Below are 6,810 nucleotides of genomic sequence, written 5' to 3'. Positions count from 1 at the left end.
TATATGGGGGAAATCCTCTTAGCCCCTTGTGGGTCGGTTTTCCGGTTTACATGGTATATGTGTTCCCCCTTAGCTGGACGGGACGCCAGTCCATCGCAGCTTTTTACTCAATAAACAGGAAGAAAGAGTGAGAGAAAGCTGAGTTGAAAGAGTACAACAGGGGTCGCCACCCAGCCCCCTGCCGGAGGCTCCTGGAGCTTTAGGTGTTTTCGCTCAATAAACACAGACAACGCCCTGTCTGGGAATCAAAACCGCGATCTTCCAACCGTGAATCCGCTGCCCTAATCACTGGGCCATTGCACCTCCACAGATAAATGCGCTCTTTTAAAGCCTAGCCAGGCTCATGAGCCCGGTTTCCCGGTTTCAATGGCAATGTGGCTGGACTACAAGGAAGCCTTTGGCTCTCTCCCCACTTATGGATGCTAGAAGCTCTTCGACTTGCTAGAGTTCCAGAGAGCACAGTCAAAGCCATAGCTGACCTGACTTCATCGTGGGCCACCATCTTGAAGTCAAACACAAAGACTGTTGTATTAACATTGATAAAATACCAGAGGTATGTTCCAGTGGGACAATCTCTCTGTGATGTTGTTCATACTTTCAGCAAACCCCTTGTCATTTACGTTGAGGAATTTTGAAGGGTATCTCATTGGTTTATTTACAAAGGGATAGAAATACAAAAATTACAAACTACTTCTTTGTGGATGACTTGAAACTATATGCCAGGAATATGCATGAGAGGAAAAAGAACATTGATCTAGCATAGCAGTTACTGCGTCCTACTCATCTTGCCTAAAGATTACATTAGACGTACGCGTAGCTGTGGAGTGCATAGCCACTAACGTGGCAATACAATGAGTCGATATTTAATTTGTTCCAGCAGCGGAGATCCGTTCACATTTTACTCGCCGCCGTGGGAAAATTCACAAACAATAAACAAGTAAGGTCAATTATTCCCATGAATAAAATTATCGCATCCAGAACCGTATAAAAGCAAATCCTTTTGAATTATTTTTTACGTAATAACAAAGAAAAGAAATAGTTTATGTGAGAAAGAAATAAAAGGGAGTTTAAGTTTGAAACATTAAATTTAATTTGGCGATTCATGTTTGTGTCCATGTACATATCAGAACGGAAGAAAATAACAATGAAAACCCCACAAAAAATGTTATTTGCAGACCACAAAACTGAGCGCGACTAAAAACGTGTGAGATTCTATTTACAAATAAACGCTTCAAATCGTGAAACAAAGCGGTGATCTTAGATTACGTAAGTTGATTACATCCATACCAGTGTTCAGCTGTGGCCTATTTTACTCAACCCGATGGAATGGAAAGTAAAAGTCAATTTAGTGCGGCGCGGTATCAATTCTGCCAGCTTACCACCTTTATTCTATTTGCAAGTAATTGTTTCAAATTTTTGGCTCAAGGCCATCAATTTTAAGAGAAGTTGATTAGTTGCTTATATCGATTCTAGTACTTGATTAGCACTTTGTTTTATCGACCTCTAAAGGATGAAAGATAAAAATGATCTCCGCTAATACTCATCAACAATCACGCACCATCTTAACATGATGTCAATAAAACCAATAGAGTATATTCACTGCTTTCACTGGGAGCAGTGAAATATACTCTATTGAAGGCACTTACATTTGTGTGTGCGTGTGTGTGTGTGTGTGCGTGCGTGTGCGTGTGCGTGTGTGTGTGTGTGTCTCTGTGTGTGTGTGTGTGTGCGTGCGTGCGTGCGTGCGTATGTGTATATATACACTAGCTGTTCGGGCTATATTTGACAGTTTTTTAATCCTCGCCTCGTCTTTTTCCGGAACTGCTTGACGCATTGGTGAATAGTCAACGGCGTTAGAGAGCATAGAGATTAAGAGAAAAGTTAGCTGAAATAGAGGACTGGAAGCTAGTGAGTGTGTGTGTGTGTGTGTGTGTGTGTGTGTGTGTGTGTGTGTGTGTGTGTGAATATGTGCATGTGTTGTTCCCCCTCCCCTACTACCACTTAACTGGTATTGGTTTATGTCCACGTAACCTAGCGGTTTGACAAAAAGACCGACAGAAAAATTACAAGACTTTAAAGAAGAACTGGGGTCAATTTGTTCAATTAAATCCTTCAAGGTAGTGTCCCAGCATGGCTGCAACCCAATAACTGAAAGAAATAAAAGATTTAAAAGCTGAGACAAGAAGAAAACGAATTTAGTATCTCTATCATTAACAAAACAATTATGAATTGCTAAAATTTGACTTTGTTTTAATCTTACTCTTTTTGAATTCTTTTGTTTCAAAATTTTCTTTCCTTTCATATTATTACGAGGTGGTATCAAACATTTCCAGACTAGTTCTGCAGCGTGCCAACAGATGACAGCACACGGTTACATACGTAGTGAGAGCTAGAGTTAGCACCTGCGGGCTTCCATTTCTTCCTCAAGAGGAAAATGCTGCTCAAAGATCAAGAGCGAATCGCTGAAGGTCCCTGACTTGCTTACGGAAAACAATTTCTAGGCCGGATTCCGAAAGTGGCAGAAATGCTGGGACCAGTGTATTGCTGTGCAAGGTAAAAATTTCGAAGGAGATGATGTTAAAACTTAGTTGAATAAGTTATTTTTTTTTATTAAATATAACTAGCCCGGGAATTTATCGATACCTTCTCGTACGTATAAAATTCTTTACGCTTTAAACTCTTTTCCATTTTTAAAATCTGAAAGATTGTCTTTTGTTCAGTTAGTTTTGTATAGAGCAGTGTTTCTGAAACGGGGTTCATATGACCCTTGGGGTTTCATATAAAATTTTGTTAAAGTTTATGCGCAATAAATTGGTTGTACTTCTGCTATACACAAAGTATTTTAACATTCTTTTAAAATAAAATTCCTAATATTTAATTATAAAAAATGTAATAAATATTTTAACATGGAGGGCGAGTAGAGTAGAATAGGAATCAAAGGGGAAAACAATTGGTTGAGAGCCATTGGGATTGAATAACCTATAGAGGAAGTCACTCTCTCCCCTCTCCCGTTCTGTGTGTGTGTGTGTGCATGTGTGTGTATGTATGTATGTATGTATGTATGTACGTACGTATGATGGAGTTCCTAAAAGAAACAGGAATTTTGTAATATTATTTTATTCACTTAGTTTTACTCGTTTTCACTTTTATCACATTCAAAGTATTATCCATTTGAAGCAGTGCATCGGTCCAGGCGCATTTTCCATTATTCGAAGCAGTGCTGGAACTCTTGCGAAGTGAAGCCTTTTAACCCCTCCGTCGTTCTTTCTTCACCTCTTCAACATTTGAAAATTCCGTAGCACCATCTTCCGTCACCAGTGATAAAATTCCAAAAGAGATCCGGCTCAACTTACACCTGTTCTTTCATTTCACCGCAGGCATTCAGTCGTAACTGCTTTTGATGTTCCGTGAGCAAGCGAGGAACAAATTTTGCTGCAACTCCTTTCATTCACAATTCCTCGCTCAAAATTCATTGGCAGGAGCTCCAAGACGCACCAGTCATATCAGCAAGTTCGTCAATTGTTCGGTGACGGTCCCTCAAGATGAGTTCAAGAATTTTCATGATGTTTTCATTCGTTCGGGAGATCGACGGTCGTCCTGAACGCAGTTGGTCTTCAAGCGACAAGTGGCCATTTCTAAAGCAGGGAAATCACTCGTAAACTTGTGTTTTGCTCCTAGTTGGATTTTAAATTGTATGCCAGCTCTGGGATGCAGTTCTAATATTGTTATAGATACTAGATTATGAGAGACTGACGGTCTTTAACCGTGTGTTATTAGGCGAGTGGAATTCAGTATGTTGCTTTAATGTCTTAGCAACTGGATTTTTGTCTCATCTAAAGACTCGAGATACTTTGGTGCTCGTTGTAGCAATGCGTGACACTCGCGTTTACATGTACATACATACAGAGACCCACCTCAACAAAATTACTTGATTGCTACATATTTTGTTTGCTTCGGAAGAATGAAAGGCTGAGTCGATTTGGTGAAAATTCGAGATCAGAACGCAAAGAAATGAAATTGTATATGACAACACATTTTGTCCAACGCTTTATGCATTCTGCTAAGCCCTCCCTCGCCTATCTCTAAAGATGGAACGCATACATATTTTCTAATTTGGCACAAGGCCAGCAATTTTAAGTGAACAGGAGGAGTCAAGTACATTGACTCCAATGCTTAACAGGTACTTATTTTATCGACTCCGAAAGATGAAAAGCAAAATTTATCTCGGCGATATTTGCACTCTAAGCATAAACAGCCGGAAGAAATGCCCCTAATCAGCAACGATTCTATGAGTTCGCCGCCCACTGTAACATATATATTTCTTTCCTCTACAGACACATGGTTTAAAATTTACGGTGAGGTGGGTTAGTCGACTACGTCGGTCGTGGTGTTCAGCTAGTGCTTATTTTATCAACCAACCCCGAAAAGAAGAAAGGCAAAGTAGACCTCGGCGGAATTTGATCACAGAACGTTAGACCTGAAGAGATGTCACTAAGTATTTTGTCCCGTGTGCTAACGACTCGGCCAACTCACTGCCTTTGTGGAACATATGTATTAATTTCAAATTTTGGTATACGGTCAGCAATTTCAGAGGAGTGGTAAGCCGATTACACCGACTCGTATTCAACAGTTACTTATTTTATCGACTCCAAAAGCATAAAAGGCAAAGTCGACCTCGGTGGAGTTTGAACTCAGATCATGAAAACGGATGAAATGCCGTTAAGCACTTTGTCTGACATAGCAACGAATCTGCCAACTCGCTGCCTTTATGCAATACATATACTAACATGAAATAAAGGTCAAGAGGAACAGCTGAGTTTTCAGCCTACTGGTTAAAAGGTAAATGGTTCAAAATCCTATCATTAACAACACACAGGTGTGGTTGTACGACAGAGCAGTTCGCTTCACAGTTACCTGACCCTATGTTTGATCCCGCTGAGTAGCATCTTAGGCAAGTATTTCCTACAATAGCTAGCCGTTCTACCAAAAACTTTGTATGGAATTTAGTAGATGGAGACTGTGGAAGAAAAAACGATCAGAGGTAGTTTGGTTCTGTTTCCTGGGGGCATGCTTAAATCCATTGTCCAGTTTAACACCACCACATGACCCTTGAATGCCTTTAATGAAGTCTGTTTTATTGCAAGCGTAAAAAATTCAAAATTGAAACGCCGAATAGCTGAGTAAGCGTCACGGCCCAATCACAGCCATTTCACGTGATCGGCCAGTTTGTTGAGCAATCAATATCAAGTCATCAGGGATACAAAAAGGCGAATTTTTGGTAGTAATTGTCAAGTGTGTTGTGGTGACAACTCCATTCTCATTTCATTCTCCAGTCGCTTGCAGTAGATACAAGATGCCGAGACAGTTGTTTTAACAACTCCATACTCATGTTTCCATTCTGATTGAAGGTACAGATCTGCCATCATGAATTTAGCACGATATTTCTTCTGTTGAGATGGCCTGATAACAGGTCTATACGTTCAAGCTATTTCGTTGTAGATTCCAGTGTTTTGTTTCTCCTAATGTGTATAAATTATTGTATTCATTCTTCATCCAAAGGTCAACATGGCAAATGATTAAACAATTATGTGTGCTAAAAATAGCTTCTGCTGATTGTTCGTGAGTATTGTTTATCCTTTACAAGCAGTCAACAACCCAACGCAACCACCATAGATGAAATCACATATTGCAGAAGTATCTCTTGATTTCTTGACTAAGGATAACTTCCTACTGCTATTCTCAAAAGTCCAGACAAAGGGAGAGACACAGCCCGTCCTCCTCAAACGCCATTGAAAAAAACAACAATCATTTGTATGCGTGTGTGTCTTATGTAGTTTAAGTTGCCTGATATTTCATCTTGGCTGTTTCTCCACTACATAAAACTATATACACATATTGCAATATCATACACTCTTCAGTTTATTTTAACCATCACAGTCAAGACCATACTGTGGCATAACTGTTGCTCCTACACCCACACTTACATTTTTTTTTCTTTTCAGTCACTGTATTGCACTGCCTGAAAAATTTAGGTGATCAATTTGATCTTAGATCTCATTTATTTATTTAGCTGAGTCTGGTATTATGCTATTGAACTCTTTTGACTGAATTGCTACGTTATGAAACTTAGACAGATACCAGTTATTAAGTGATAGAAGACGAACACGCGGACAGACACACATACACACACAAGTATTGCATGAGCTATAGCACAAGATACTTGGCAAAAGTGCAATGCGTTAAGACTGAACCAAAAACCATATGTTTCTGAAATGCACCTTTTCACTACTTACCCATTTTTGTATCTATATAAAAACAAACTTTAAAAATGCACCTGTTCTGTAAACACCTGTATAGCCTGCTGTCAACTTCCAGACGAGCAATGAACTTTGCTCACTCACTCTCTCACACACACACACACACATACATCAACCCCAGCACAAAGGTACTGCACATCTCTGTGCAGGCGGGCGTGTATATATATATATATATATATATATATATATATATATCCCCGGTTCGACCACAGCCTTGGGACTAGATTTGGTAGATGGAAACTGATAGATGCATGTCGTGTATATATACATGTATATTTATTTATGTGAACGTGTTTTTGTGTCTGTGTTTGTCACTCCACTATCGCTTGTCAACCGATGTTGGTATGTTTATGTCCCCGAAACTTAGCGTTATATATTTAATATATGTATGCATACATATATTAAATATATAACGCTAAGTTTCGGGGACATAAACATACCAACATCGGTTGACAAGCGATAGTGGAGTGACAAACACAGACACAAAAACACG

The sequence above is a fragment of the Octopus bimaculoides genome, chromosome 6, assembly GCF_001194135.2.
Source record: "Octopus bimaculoides isolate UCB-OBI-ISO-001 chromosome 6, ASM119413v2, whole genome shotgun sequence".
Lineage (NCBI taxonomy): Eukaryota > Metazoa > Mollusca > Cephalopoda > Octopoda > Octopodidae > Octopus > Octopus bimaculoides.
This window is presented reverse-complemented; position numbering follows the sequence as displayed.